At 38.7% G+C, this 16,523-nt stretch overlaps 1 long non-coding RNA gene across 1 annotated transcript; it reads right to left on the bottom strand.

Moving 5' to 3' along the window:
* Positions 1-882: 882 nt before the first annotated feature.
* Positions 883-14,887, bottom strand: LOC113459401 (uncharacterized). Its single transcript, XR_003380579.2, has 4 exons — positions 14,763-14,887; positions 12,238-12,425; positions 4,909-5,100; positions 883-1,207 (listed from the first exon to the last, which is right to left on the bottom strand). It is a non-coding gene; the product is annotated as an uncharacterized LOC113459401 (long non-coding RNA).
* Positions 14,888-16,523: the final 1,636 nt, after the last annotated feature.

Genomic DNA, 16,523 nt, shown 5'->3' with positions numbered 1-16,523 from the left:
AGTTCGTTGGGCTTTTTTCCTAATTATTTGGTTTGATCTCTGCTTGGGGAATAGGGCATTCTTTGCTGTGCTGTCCTGAAAATAATTGCATTTGCAGTGATTGTTTTCTAATAACAGTTCTGTGGAATAAGTGCTTTGAGGCTATATCCAGCTTTATTTATGAGAACAAAAGAATTCTGCCCAAATAATAATTGAGTAAGGACTTTGTGTGTTGGTTCACTATTTGTAAAATATTTATACACCGCATGACAGCTACTACATATCTTCACTTCTCCAGTACAATAAGGAACAACCATCATGTCAAACCAACTCTTATAACGTTGTCATCCAATCTGGGCAGCAGAGTGCCTTGGGATGGACATGAGGCTGTCCAGATATTCATGAGAGCTGATGGCTCAGACAGAGCACAAAAATCTGCAGCAAATATCATTCTGTAAGATAATATTTTGTTGGGCTTTTTAAATTCTAATAACAGGCCAAGGTGACTGTGGCACTTTTGGCAACACTGAAAAACTATTTGCTTTCCCCAAGGTATTCTCATTTATTTTATACTGGGAATATTCAGGCTGATAGAAAGGTAATGAGAAAGAATGACAGAGTTTTAACTGGGTTCTCAGCATGTATTTGGGTTTTGAATAATACCTAGTGATTATGTGGCATTCATTCAAAGTGTTACACAGGTTTGTGCCTAGGTATCCTGCAGTGCCACTCTTCCTGACTTTCATTTGGAGCAGAGTTCATAACAGTTCAGACAAAGGCTTTCCACTGATATTAGTGGTGGATCTGAGCAAATAATTCCTGCGCAGAACAAAGACACTATCATCCTCCAGCTCCTCTTTATTCTTGTGCTACAATTAACACTCAAAGTAGCATTTTCCGTGGTATAATTTTTATTTTTAATTTACACTTTGTGGGATATTGAATAGTTCAATACATGCTTTTTCCAAGTTTTCTCTTCTCAGCTGCATAAATCTAAAACAGAAGCTCTATCCCTAATTATTTATGCCATTCCAGTGCAAGAGTGTAATTCTTTTAACATATCTTGTGGGTTTAATTTCGCTTTGTATATTCTATAACCTGTAAGAGTACGGTTCTTTTAAAAGTTGCTTCAAGAAATAGGTTTTGCTTCTTTGAGAAGTCAAGAATCAAGTAAAATACTTAGAATTATATCTGGAAAATTATCATTCTGAAGAATCATTGTGACAGGCTGTGAAAAAAATGAAACAAATTAGTAAACATCAGTTATCCTTGAATACAGAAAATAAACCAAATGGAAACAGAGCTTCCAGAAGTCTGTTCTTCAGGTGTCAATTAATTATTTATTATTATTATTTGTCAAACAAAAACTCATTGTCAATGCAATATATTGATCATTATTTTGACATCTGCTAACTGATCTGCCTGCATATACACATTTCAGAGAAGTTATATTGATTAATATGTCATCAGCACTGTTTATTAAGATGCAGTGGCTTGTTCAGACTATCAGAAACCCATAAAAATTATAAATTTGGATATCATTAAGGTTAAATAGCCATAGTTTCTGTCTTTTCCTCTCCCCTCTTAAAAAATCTGGCCATTCCTTTTATTTTGCTATACTGACTTTGACATGTTCCTCTCCCCTTTCTCCCTTCATAAACCTATTTTTTCATCAGCCAGCAGGGAGTTATAGTCTGTAATAAAAAAATTACTGCTTTTGGTCCTTTTATAAGGTAACTGTCATTAATTTTCATGGGTATTATACAAAAAGGAAGGGGACAGAATTTATCCCCAATTTTAGGCATGCAACAATTAGTGCTTAGGTACAATTAAATTCTTAGGTGTACCTTACTCAAGTAAACCTTCCAGTGACATAGTTTAGTAAAAAATAGATCCACCAAACAAAGTGGAAGACTATGAGGATTGAATTTATTGCTATATATTTTTCCTGACATCACTTATTATAGCAGTGGTCAGAGCCTTGCTGGTAATGACCTATTGACATTCATGAACATCTTGGAGTTGGGCCCCAAAAAGAGAAAAATGTGATTGCAAATTCCCTTAATAGCAGCCAAAGTCTTTGTTGGCTCCTCTGGCACTTTTCCTTTAGTTATCAGTCCTACATGGACCTGAGATCATAAACTCTGCCATTTTTAGCTCCTAACTCCAGTCATAACCCACAAAGAATCCACAGGATTAAAAGCAATCTTTTTTTACTGCTTCCTCATCCATTTTATAGGCTATCCTATCAAGAGAGGTTTAAACCATGTATTATAGAGAATTTGTAATGATTTCATATGGCTTTGTTCTTTAATTTAGATGAAGTAAAAGGTGTAAAGGTCGATTTAAAATATCAAACTTCTCTGTGCCTTTACTTTAGTTTCCTTGCTATTTTGGAGCATTCCCTGGGTTACTGTGGCAGTAATTTGCAGTTTCAGACTTCCCCCATAAAGAACTACCCAGTGAGGGACATTTTCTTTATCTGAAGATGTTATATATTTTTTATATGTGCCACCAAACTTAAAAAAAATCCTCAGTACATTAATATTTTTGTAGCACTGTATATGAGGGTATGAACTCCTTCTTTGCCTAAGAAAGCTCTGGTTTGAACAGTGTGATATGGAAGTGTAACAATGCTCTGTTGTCAGGAATGGCTAAGTGTAAATATATCTCCCTAAATATCTTGCATGCTGCAAAAAATTATGAAAGAGTTCAGCTCTACGCTCAAAATGGTCTCAGAAAAAAAAATAGGGCTTGAAATCTGAAGAAATATAGAGAAAAACACTAATCCAGGAGATGATTGATACTGAAACACACTGAAGAAGCAGACATGCTTTTATGTACCTTACGTTTTCTGTTGTTGAATATTGTAATATATTCAGCAAATATTCCTGATAGGGTTTGATCATCTCTATCTGATCAATGACTCTTCTCTGAATAATTTATTCAAATCTTAATGACAAACCAGATCAAATAAGTTATGGGTTCAGTATTTTTTCAGTGTAGTCACTGGCCCTAAAAGCTATTACAGGCTTTAATTCATAATACATACTGTTCTATATATAACAATTTAACAAGCACCATGAATTATGGAAATACAATTTTATCAAAGGTGACATTGTAAACCTTAAAAATTAGTCTCCAGCAGTTCAGAGAGACACAAATATTACAAAACAGAGTGATAGCCCCATAATTCAAAGCACACTTACATTTTAATTAGTACTAAGATTTGGTGTAACACTAAATCTTCTTTCTTCTTCACTACATAGCCTTATTTGTCCTCTTTCTACTTCAGTCCCTCTCTGCATAATCACTTCTGTTCCTCCCAATCCTGGTGCTTCTCCCCAGCTCCCACTGCACCCTCTCAGTAGATATCAGTGTGCATCAGGGCAGAGCCAATCTCCATCTAAGAAAAATGCTACAATTCTTGCTTATAAGGCAAGGGATTTGTGCTGCTGAAGCCAATGGGACAATGGCACATCTTCACAGTGCTCCAGGACTTGGAGACTGCCCAAGGGGGTGGATGCCAGAGGGATCCTATTGCCCTGACTCTTTCCATGTCTCTGTCACACACTGCACATACTGGATTCCCAAAGTTACTTAATCATATGCTGTTTTTTACAGAAAAGGGAGAGAAACTGTTCTCCCCTACCCTTCACACTGGCAATTGTTTTTCAGTAAGTCGGTCTAATTTTAACTTTGACTAATAAATATATGATTTGAAAAATAGAAGGTAGCTGGTTTTGCTGCTGTTCAAAACAGATTATTTTCTTGCCTCTCTAAATAATTGTACTTTTCTGAATCCCTGTCATTTTACTTCTTACTGTTCAGGAAACATTTCCAGCCTCAGGTTTGGAGTGTTTACATTGTCATTGCTCTCACAGAATGGTGAACAAAGATTGAAAACTAAATCCTGTGCCCTGAAGCATACTAGCTTAAAAAGTGAACCCGGTTCCACCCCATAAAATACACCTGTCTTGAACAATCAAGAAAAGCACTTTGACATTACTGACTTCTGAAAAAATGCTTTGAATCCCCTCCTCCCCTATCCCTGTGTAGATTTTTTTCCCCCAGAATTTGGTTTAACACTGTTTTTTGATGGAAATTTTGAGGCACAAAAATGAGAAGGAATATGCCCAGTTGTGTTTGGTACTCTCTATTTTTTCTCCTCTTTTTCCTGCCCTTTAAGCTCCATGGTTGCTTCAGCCTCTCTTTTTCCACATACTGAGGCCAGACATGTTGAGGAATCAGCTTGTGGTCCCTCGACCACAGTTACAGAGTCCCAGGTGCAGGAGAAATTTCTTCCCATACTTAAAGAGTCACTTCAATTTTGTTTCAAAAGAGAGAACTGTCTAGAGGTCTAGAACTGCCAGAACAGTTTATCTCTGTTTAGAAAATGTGTTCTGTGTACTTTGGGTTTAACCACTAGCTGGAGTACTGCAGGTACTGTGATGTGACTGCCTCTCTTGCTTTTCCCCCAGCTCATTTTATAAAAGACTGTAAGTAGTTAGTGCTGTTACTTTGAGAGTGTGTCAAGTTGGCAAAAATAGCATCTCAGGTTTCTGTCCTTTGTAGCTTTCTAGTTAGGGGTATCCCTCTTCTACCAGCAGATTTTAACAGAACTCAAGCCACTCTGAGAGTCACGGACTCTCAATATGATTCAGCTTCCAGACTAATAAAATTACTCTCTCTAATGAAGGTTCTCTTCTCTTTCATTCATCAGTATTTTGATTTTGCTTGCAAAATGCACTTTGGAAAGTGTCACACATTTTCTTCTTCCCTATTCTAAAGAAATTATATATTTTCTTAAAAAAAAACTGATCTCTGCCAAAGCACTGGACATTGTAGGTAAATGTAAAGATAAAACAGTTTTAGGTGATGCTGTCTGGAACTGAAAGAAGGTGATATTCTGATCTAAGTTGGACCTACCTTGAATGGTTGGAAACAGGTGACTTCTCAAGGTGTTTTACAAACTGAGCTACTCCATGAATCTATGATACTCTTCCCTACCGAGAAAACTGCTTCTTCTGAATGGTGCCAGTCATCTTGAGGCTGGTTTCTGGAACTCCATAAACTCAGCTTTTTTTCATTCTGGATGAAGCTCACAGCTACAGCATCACTCTGCATTTGAAATACATAAAAAGCAGATACTACTTTGTTTAAAGCACATGAAAACAGTTCTTTGTACCACAAGTACAAGAGAATATGAATAAGATTTTTTGTGTTTGTGATGTAAAAGATTAAATGAACAGTGCCTCATTTTCTGAAGAACAAGATCCAGTAAATGGAACAGGAGCAATGCCAGCTGAAAGGACAAGAAGATGTATTTGTCTGTTTCCAGGCTCTGGAAGCGTTTTATCAATTCCTCCAGCCTGCCTTTTCTCTGTCACAGCAGGAAAGACTTCAGAGAGGAATACCAGAGCAAACAGATATACAAACCCTTAATGACAGCAGTGGGTCTTATTACTACAATACACTCCAGAAATGTTATTCCCACCTTTAGCAGTTTGTGGTGGTTGACATTTTAAAAAATAGTCAGAGGGAAGGGTGTTGTGCTTTGTGATATCAAAGTTCATCAGCACCAGGCACTGTGAGAGTAGATTCCAGCTGCAAGTGTGTGAACTTTAATTCGTGTGAAGCTGTTTTATCTTCTAAAAGAGTTTTTCCCCTTCATGTGCCTTTTCTCAACTTTTTAAAAGGCCCCTTTTGTGTCATCTGAAATGCAATTTCACAAATGGACTGCCAGGATACGTTGAATCCTACGTTGAATTTCTGGGTGGCTCTTCCACCCAGAAAAGCAAAATTAGAGAAAAATATTCACCCCCAAAGCACCTATTCTGCCATAAAAAGATTTTTGTGGCAGCTCTTTTTTATCTTACTGTACTTTTAAAATAGAATGCTGAGTTATTTTCTTAAAAGCCTGAGAAAGCTCTCAGGCATTTTAACCTTCTTGACAAGGTAATGTCTGTTGCCATTTCCATATATTTTGAGTGATGGCTTATGTACCATCCAGTTGAGGGTGGGGCACTTGAGGGAAAGCCAGGACTACAGGACTGTCTGTCCCTGTAAAACTTCACCTCAGCTTCTGGCAAGGCCATCCTACCTGACTTGCCCAAACACTGAGAACTGCAGTGCAGGGGTTGGAATGTAATGTACCTCTTGACAAAAAATTAGGGGGCTCCAGTTTTTATGAGAGCCATGAGACATTGCAATGTTATCATCAAATCATATCATTAACATTGGCAGAAAAAGGGCTCACCTCCCTGCCAAAAACCTGAACTCACTGAAGTCCAAACATATACCCCTAGCCCACCCTTCTGTTGAAATATTTAAGCCTTAGCAACATTTCAGTTGTTGAAAAGTTCAGGAATGGAAACAACTACTTTTTTTCCAAAAACCAATGCTGTTGCAATTAAATAAAGACTCACTGTTAAATTGAGACTATTGAGACCAGAGTATGGTTAGACTCCTCAGAGCCCCTTCTCAAGTAGAGACTTACCAGCCATTTCTGTTTATAAATTCTTTGTTAAAAGCCTCAGTCCAAGACCCAGAAAGCTCTGAAGGGACAGAGAGGAAGTTTCTTTCAACTTCTTAGAAAGTTTATTAAAATCTTGTGTTCACAAGGAAAAAATCCAGTTTAGGCAAGTATAAATGTTTTGTCTGCCACAATCAGTGATTTCTTAAATTGGGCCATTCTTAAAAGCAAAGCAAACACTTTTAGGGTGGGTGTAGGTTAAAAGAACCTGTCTGTGGGGTCCTCAAGCTCACATTGCTTCTTTTAGGTGCAGTCAGAATTTAGGGATAGGAATCCTTGAAGGCAATGACTTCAGAGCCAGAATGAGAAAGAAGATATTGGACCTTTACAGTCACAAAAGGATTTACTGTAAAGGATAATTGCTTAGAAGTTCTTTGTCATAGGCTGTAAACAGGTCCAACAGCATTAGGCTGTGGTCACAGCTGATTCCTCAGATCAGTCTAATGGGAGCAGACAGCAGCAAAGCTATATGGCCATGATGCCCTCTAAGCCTGGATCCAAGTAGAGAGCAAAGAGGAGGAGCAGAAGTGTGGCATTTGTATAAACATTAAATTAGAAGAAATGTTAAATATTAAGCTAAATCCATTAAAAAAAAAAGTAAAAAAGTAATTTAGGAGATTTGCAGCTCAGTTAAGAACTCTTCAAATTACTCTATTAATGTTAAATTGGGGTGAAAATAGGTCTAATACATAGTAATGAAGCTGAAATTTAGCCTGCAGAGTTAAATGGGCAAGCCCGTCATTCCGTGTTAGCGTGAGTGGAAATCAGGAGGGACAAAGGGTGGATAGAGAAAATGATAGCATTGGCAGACAAAAGCTGTGGCAAGCTGTTCACCAGATATTCAGTCTCTGCTGAGCAAACTCATCACTGGCTTGCTCTGAAAAGCTCACAAATTCCCTGCCTTTCACCTTTTGGACAGAATGAAAGATATGCTGGCCGGCTGCCAACTGCTAATTCAAGTGCTTTATTGAGGAGTACGACAGTAATTCAGCCAGGGAGAGACAAGGAGTTTTTGTGGATCCAGAAGAGACTCTTTATATTTTTCCTGGAGATTTCTTGGTTGACCCTGACCAATTTCCTCTTACTGGATTTGCACCCCTAGAAACCTTTCTTTGAAGAACATTTGCTCACCAGAGGAAACTGTCCAGACCGTCACAGGTTGGAGAGACAGTCACTGAAGGGAAGAAAATCAATCTTTGCTGACCAATGGAAATTCATGAAAACTTCTCTGAAGCCTTGTAAAAACCTGTCTTTTTAGCACAGCAATGTACACAGTACATAGGGCCAAACCTGGCATCCTCATCCATCCTCATCCTAGAGAACATGGAGGGGTTTTCTGAGCAGTTGGCCAGTTTTTTTTTATTCTTCCTCAGCCCCTTGTACTGCCCAATGCCAGCATTTCTTTGAGATAAGAGACAATTTTTCCCATAGGGAATCGTCCCCAACGTTGAATCCAAACACAGTAGTTCCTGAGTGACAGCCTGGAGCCATGGCAGTGCCGTGTGGCAGAAGGAAGTGCCAGTGACTGGCTGTATGGACCAGCCAGGGAAGCAGAGGGGACAAAAGGATGCAAACACTGCCTCTTCCTTGTGCCTGAGGACAGAGGGAGGGAGAGCTTCAAACCCTCTGAAGAGGCTATGAGGGGCCTGGGGTTAAGTGTCTGCTGTTTGAAAGTACTTAATTTTGTTCCATTATTTTAATGCTGGGGGTGCTGGTGGGAGGTGTACTTTTTGACTTCTGTTTCTGCTTTGAACATGATGCAAAATTCACATCCCCTGGTATAAAACTCTGCCTTTACTCTTCCTCCACCTTCCTGTCCTCAGTTACTTTGAGTCCATGCTCTGACCAAATTATAGACCACATAAAAATAAACCTTCTGTTCGAGTGGCAAACCAGACATAGGTTTTGATTTAATATAGAGTATGTCTTATGTTAAGAAATTATTTTATGTATTCATTTTATGTTGCTATCCTGATTTGGGTGTCTGAACAGGTTATATGAGTTATTGAAATGTTATTTTCCTTCCAAAGTTTATGCCTCATTCCTACACTTGTATCAATGTACTGTATTTTCCTGACCGTGTATTTAGAAGTGAAAAAATATGACTATTAAATTTGTATGACATTTACCATCCACAAACATATTAGGCTCATGTATGGCATTTGAAATGAGTTATTTGGTCTGCACTGACAACTGTGTAGGGGAGAGTTAAGTCAACAGTGCAGTATTGATGGAAAAGAAAGCTTAATAATATTAAAAACCATTTCTGATAGAAAGAGCAGATAGCAACTCAGTCTCATTGAGATCACAGATTATGCTTTTGTGCTCCCTGATGTTTGAGAGGTGCAATCTCCTGTCTCTGTTTTCCAATCCAAGAAGGAAGAATAATAAGAGAAAATAACAGGTCAGTAAACAGGAGGAACCTCTCCAGGAACCTTTAAATACCTGTAAGTACATGCATGCACACCTGAACAGTTTTAGATTTTTTTTAAACACCCAAATGCAAATCATTGGGAGTGTGTGTGTGTGTGTGTGTGTGTGTGTTTATGAATTAAATGTGCTAGGTAAAAAATATCACAATGATAATGCACATTAAAAAAAAAATCTTCTGCTCATATGATCATTAAGGTGATACTTTTAGCAGAACTGTAGGCTGTCACATCTCTTGAATTGCGTGAATAGTTCTCATGTCAAAGGTGAGCTTCAGAGACAGGCAGTCCTTTTAGTCTGAATTCCTAAGGAAAAAGGTGCAATTCCTCAAGTACATGTAACAACAGGCTTTTTTTCAAATCCATCATACCCCATTTCACAGAGGCAGGTAGATGTCTCAGACATGATAATTACTGGCAAAGCTGTTCAAGGTGAGGAGAGGAGAGACAGCTCCTGCTGCTTTCACTGAGGGCAGGACGGAGCTCTCAGCACTCCTCCAGGCTGCCCAGCTCAGCAGCCCAGCCCTGCCTGCAGCACTGTCTGGGCCCCGTGGCACACACATATTCCCAGCTGGTGGGTGGCACAGTTACTCAGGGGATGGGGACAATGTCTGGGGGTAGCCAAGGGGAATGTGTAGAAGATGTAGACTGCTTCCCAAGGCAGTTAGGAGGGGTGTGGGGGGCATAGGAGAATGGGAAGGAAGATCTCTGCTCCAGAGGTCATCTCACACTGTTTGCCTTCTTACCAAATAACATTTCCTGCATTATTCTCACTACCCCACTACTCCATGATAATTTTTTTACAGCTACCTGAGCAGTACCTTATCTAAGATATGTAGTTTATCATTTGTTGTGACAGAACCCAGCAATTTTTCCTCACCTGATTTTCTAAGGAGAGGATATGGCTGAGCACATTTGTGTTTGCCTTCATCTCATCTGTAACTGTAAAACTTCATGGCTGACCTCACTTAAAGGATGGAGGAAGAAAGGAAACCTCAAAAATGCTAAATTCTTATATCTTAAATGAAATTTAGCTGCACGTGAGAAGACTGATGTCTTTAATATTCTGACCAAGGAAAGGGACTACATGTCTCATCCTCAGAAAGCGGAAATCTGTAAGTTAATAAATGAGACTTTTTATCACTGTCTTTGCTGCAGAAAAGTTACTCTAGAAACCCCAGTCCAGCCCAAGATACCAACCTGGACTGAATCGTGTACTCTGAAAGAGGGTTTCTTCCCAAAAGGTGAGACTGGGGAAACACAATTTGCTACAGAGGAGAATATACAGTGTATTTTCTTTCTCAGAACACTGTTTGTACTTTCTTATTTTTTCTCCCTTCATTTGAAATGAATCATTCAATCTGTGTCACTCTTCCACATTAGATTGTACCAGTTTGATTTTGTTTGATGCAGGGGAGAGGGGAAGCAGTGATGGGATGTGACGTGCACTTTATCTTGAGTATTATTTGTCTCTACAAGCCTGCGGTGAGATAAAACCTCAGAAAGGCCCATGGTAAAGGACAGTCATTACTTTGTAAGTGCTTACGCAAATGTGTTGGAAGATTACATTTGGAAAAAAGCTTTTCAGGCTGTCACAGGCTCCACACACATTTTCTCTTTGAGAGCTGAGTTAATCAGAGCACACTGACAGACGGGTGGGGATGATGCAAATTTACAAGTTAGAGGCTTGATGACTGACAGACACAACACATAATACAGGAGAAGGAACAACATGTGAGAACACTTTCCCCAGATTTAGAGTATTTTGGCTAGAGATAAGAGTATAATTCCAGCTTTATTACTAAGTCATCTTGTAAAGTATATTATTTCAGTGTTACTTATTTTATTGAACAAGTCAGAAAGTATTCCTCACTTTCAGAGAGTAATGAGTTTATAGGTTTGGGCAGAGAGAAGAGAGGGCACTGCTCTTTTCTTAGAAAGTGTCAAAATCCCAGGTAGACCACAGGACTCACTATCACCATTCTGCAATGACTGAGAAATTGTCTTGGAGAAATTAGAGGACAAAATCAAATGGGTGCATATGTATGAAAGCATAAAATCTGACATTTCCTATTAAACCACAAATCTGCAACAGACCTAAGCATGGTAGAAGGAGGGGGATCTGTAGGAGTAGCGTAAGTAGACTGCACTCTAAGAGTTCATGAAAGCCACTTGTAGTGGTATTTATGGTGTGTTACACCATTTGCAGCATTTTATCTGAATATTTATTGTTTTTCTAAAGAATGATGAAAGTGCTTCCTTCTGACTTTAATTCAAAACTATTAAGAATTTGATATCAACTGCAACATGTAGTAGCCTTGATGTTTAATGTTGAATAATTTCTAAAAAGTCCTGAAATTCTGTAAGGTTGGGCAGTGGTTCAACAATGAGATATATTGAGGCAGATATAAAATGGTAAAGCACAGCAGTAAGTTGTTATTCTTATTTCATGTTATACCTACACTTTGTATTTCAGGCCTTTAATTTCCTAGTGAGTCCCAATAGCATATGCACTTTTCTCCCTGGGAAGATTTCAGCACTCTAATATTTTTTTTTTGTATGTCTCCACTTTGCAAAGGACATCTATTTAATCAAGCAGTAAAAAAAAAAAAAAATACCGTACAACAGGGCTGACATCCAACCAGTGAACTCTAAATAACAAACACTTGAAGTACTCACGATACTCAGGCTCAGATATGTTTGGAAAAAGCTCTTCATCAGCCAAATAATAAAAGCCATGATAAATTCAGAGATAATTCTCCAAGAGATAAAGGGTCAAATCTGATGAATGAATTGTTCATGAGGGCCGTTTTGATGAGCTATAATTATGTGAGCAAAATCCCATCATCTTTTGTCTCCTGATTGCATGATAACCACATAAAAGGAAGAGAATAGCAAGGAGATTAAGTTATCACAGTGAGTAAGAGATGTTGCATTGATTCTAAGTTGTTGCTAGGTAAATAATTAAACCATGATTTCACTGTTGATTTTATTTGTCTGCTGTGTGTAAAAGGTTACTTAGATGCATCAGTGAAAAATTAATTAATATATTTCTGGCACTGCTCAAATAATGGAAATCCATGAAAATAAAATTACTGTAGGGGTTTGAAACCACTCATTAATGATCCACCTCAGCTTCAGAAAATGCCTCAGTAGTTTAATGGTCCTGACAGCTCAAACCATCTTTCTTCTTGTTTTTTAAAGTCTTCACCACAGTTGCTACAATAAATAGATATCTATGAATGTAGCTTAACCAACCAGATTTGATGAGGTTTACCAAGGCTGTATACTCACCTTGTGTATTCTTGGTGTCCCACCTGGCAGAGCCCATCCCTGTGCATATCCAAAGCATTAACTGTGCTCATGCAGTGCACCAAGGGAAGGGCAACGCTGAGCAGGCTGAGGATGTCACACAGGGGTTATCACTGAAAGCTTTCCTTTCCCACAATAAAACTTTGCTGCAATGTGACAGTACCTCCGAACTGCAGGAAAAAACAAAAGGCAGTGAAGGTCTGAATTATGAAGCCTCTGAATAATTAGCATGGTAAAACCTGAGGCACATTTGTTCGCACCACATCCGTGCTAATTGCCCATTTACCAGGCTAATTTAGCATCAGTTATTTCTGGGTTCATTCCATCATCAGTATATTTCTCTTGTAACTAGGCTACTGTAATTTCAACATCAACTGTGTTTTGACTTACATTCACTTGTAACCCTTAAATATCCACAGGGGAGCTCAATTTGCTTTGAGTTTTACTGTTTAAATATCTTATATGTAAAAGCTGGGGAATTTGTATTTCAGATACCAACATGCCCATTTCAAGCACACATGATATAGTAACTCCTGATCACCATGTGGTCACCCAATGCAGTTTTGACAGTTCAGTTTTCTGAAGATTTCATACTATTTCATTTCCCCCAAAATTCCATCATTCAAAAAGGTCACCCAGTCATTAAAATGATTCATTTCTTTTGTGGATTTGAATGATTGTGGTAAATAAGAATTAGAAAGGACAAATGATATTGTGTAGTGTGAAATAGAACTTGATTTGCAAGGAGATTAACTAATTGATCTGCTGTGTCCTTTCCAACTTTAATGTGTTGGCTTCTGTGATAGACATTCATATTTTTCATTATCTACCAATAAAACAAAACCTGTAAAGATTTCGTAGGATACTAAATTTCATTTTTACTTTTGGGAAAAGATGAATGTTGCCCTTCACATTTATGGAAGCAGATGAGATATTTGTAGTGGTTTTGACACTAAAACATTATGCTTTTATTTCGAGCTATGAATGGAAATCTTAGCTGTCCTGAAAATCTAAAAAGAAGAAGACACTGGTGGATTTCCTGGTAGTTGACTGAGAGAAAATTGACTTACCAAATGGTGCCTGAGCTGTCTGGACTCACTTGGCATCATAAGTGCTCTGGGAATTTTGGGGCATAAGCAAATGTACAGGGCCTCAATGTAGTATAAACATGATAGGTTGTGTTATTGGTAGTTTTCAGTGTTGGATCTATGCATGATTGCAAAACTTTTTATAGCAATCAGTGATAAGTGAGAAATACCACATGCACATGCTTAATATTATCTACTAAGAATGAGGATGTGTATTTCTAACTTGTACACTCAAAACTGATGAGGTGAAAAACACAGAAGAGACCAAAAAATGGATCCAGATAGTTTACTTACATGTCAGGCCTGGTATATCCTCCCTCAAGACAAAACTTAGAAATATGCAATGCAGCAGCTGCCTTTCTCTGGAGACACCAGAAATCCGTGGTGTTTGATATTCTGCTTGCAGAAAGCTGTGAAATCTTAAGCACTCACCAGTAAGAGGACACTGAGCTGTCTGCCTGGAGACCATGGGGAAAAAAAGTGCCTGGCTCATCCTAAGGTAGCTTTTCTATCCATGAGGACAATGGATCGAAGAGCTTGTTGCACCTCCTCTGAAACATTGATTGGAGGTAGATTTTGTCACTGCTTCCCACAAGTCTTGTCTAAGACTTGTCACACCCAGTGGGATTCAGAAGGTACATATCCCTGCAATTTCCATTTGTAACCGTGGTGGGTTTAGGGGTTATACCTATTAAATGGGGTCTTAAAACACAGGTGACACTGGAATTACATCCTGGAGTTTCTTCAGAAGAGACCCCAGGCAACTGTGAATGTATTGTAACAAATGGAGTTTTAATAGAGAAAAATGGAAGGTACATGCAAAGATGTCTTTGGCTTGGCAGTGGAGCACTGTCTTGGCAGCTGGAAGTCACTGCTTGTCAGCTGAACTTTCCAAAGTCATAGGTGTGTAACCAGTCCCTGGCACATGCAAGAGGAAAGTTCTTAACTCCTCAGCAGAAGAGTACAGGAAGGAAATGTCACGGTTACAATGCCCAGCTGCATTTTATAAAAAAATTAATGGGTTTTGTGTCTAGCTCCAGCCTCAAGAGGTGAATCTTTAAGACAAGAAGATGAGTTTTTCTCTGTAGATCTATGTTCATTTACAATTTCCTGGTGGTGGCTCCTCATTCATCAACATGCTAAGTGTGTTCCCTTGAAGTAAGATACCTATCAGATATTTGGAGGGTGGACAGCCCAGCAGAGAGCAAAGTACTTTGCTGGGAATCATTGTATTTAATGGATGGAGGACACTAGCCCAAAATTTCTGTGCTTCATGGAAAACAGTGTACATAGAGTTCTTTCAAAAAGAGTCAAAACCTGGATAGTTCCCTTCTGTCATTCCTCAGAAGTTTGAAATAGGAGAGTAGGAAATGGAAGAAATTAAAGCCACTGACAGATATTTTTGAACCATAGTCTTACCTGCTTTTTAAATTCCTTGGCCCAAATTTTCCAGAAAATGAGATGTTTAGCTATAAAATTAAAAATTGAATATAGAATAATCTTCAGAAAAACAAACATGGGAAGATCAGTTGGTAATTCCTTCATAAGAAGACCCTGAAAATTAGAAACCAAGAAAGTTACAACCTTTTCCCATGTTAACATTATCATCAATACACCACAAAAATGAGAAATGCAAAGCAATTACTGCAGCAGGAAAAAGACACAAAGAGATGCAGCAAAATGCCTTGAATCTATCTCTGCATTTGCATACCACTACCAGAAGTGTCTTGAAATTTGCTGTGAGCATATGGAGGTCTTGATCAAAACCAGAACATACATTTTACACAAGGGGCTTTGTACAGATGTGCTAAATTTACAAAGGCAACTGAAGGACGTTTCAGACAGACTTGACAGATTACAGGCTGCTGCTGTTACTGTCACAATCTCTGTGTAAATCTGGTTTAACAACAAAGAACTGACACCACACAAGGACAAAATTGAAAAACAATTCAGAGGCGCTGTAGAACTTTTCCCATTACAAATACCAAGGTAGCCAAATAAAAAAGATCCTTAAATATAGGGGTCACAGATTGAAACCAAAATGGAGAAGAGGATATATCATGTGAAAAGTCTTATTTTGTATTATGTTTTTCATGCATTGAAATGATGGATATAGGGAAATATACAGCAGTTTAGATTTGGTACCTTTGTTTAAAGGACTTATCATCTCAGAATCATTTGGGTGATTTCAGCTATTTTGACTGAGATTTTATAGTGGTTGAGAAGATGACCGATAAAGTTACAAGGCAAAACTATAACCAGTTTCAAAGAAGTGTCAAGAATGTGAGGCTAAATTGAGTAGGGATCTAAATATCCCCTTCTTCTCATTACCTTGGTTCAAAGTAAAAAAGCACATTTAAAAGAGAGTACAGCTCTAGTTACTGGAGGATTCTGTCAGATTGCATGAAGGCATGAAAGGAGGTGCCTGAAAAAGTCAGATTTTGTAAGAACCTTAAAAACAAAAGCCCAGTGCTTCTCCTCAGCCAGTGACCTGCACCCACTCACTTTTGCTTTGACTCAGTAGCAGTCCTAGCAAGCAACACTATGCTTCCTGCACAGTTCCTTTCCCTCCAGTGGTGCCCATGGCTCCTGAAGTCTGTAATTGATCTCTTCTGCCTCCCAGTATGTCTTCTTTCCCTTGGATCCCAGTGCCTTCCTTGAGTGCTCATATTTCCAAGGCACAGCTTCTTGAGCTGCTCTTTGCACCCACACACAGCCACAGCCTGTCATAGTCCTAAGGCTAGGGAAATATCTCTGCCCTCTTAACAAAAACCCTGATTACAACTTTGACAAAAGTGATGCTGACCAAAAAGATTTGAGATGCAGCACAACTGGAGGACATCACATACAGTATTGAAGGAACCAGAGAAGCAAGCTTACCTCTGTGGGCCACTGGGAGGACTTGAGGCACCAGTATAGGAACTGGTGGTGGGATCAGGGAAGCAGCTGATGGCTGAAATATGGCTGAGAATCTGTTTCAGAATGATAGATGTAAGAAATTTCTGAAAACCTTTAATAACACTGTGTTAGCAGTAAATAAGTACCAGACACCATGCAAATGCCAACAGTTCCTCATAGAGCTCATTTCCCAGGTGATTTTTCTGTTTGGCACAATTGCACCTGGATTACCATGAACTCCTAGGATGAATTGACCCTGTTCCCTGCTGTTCCAGGGAATGC

This window comes from Zonotrichia albicollis, chromosome 2 (genome assembly GCF_047830755.1).
Source record: "Zonotrichia albicollis isolate bZonAlb1 chromosome 2, bZonAlb1.hap1, whole genome shotgun sequence".
NCBI lineage: Eukaryota > Metazoa > Chordata > Aves > Passeriformes > Passerellidae > Zonotrichia > Zonotrichia albicollis.
The sequence above is the reverse complement of the archived record's forward strand: the minus strand, read 5'-3'. Positions and strand labels throughout refer to the sequence as shown.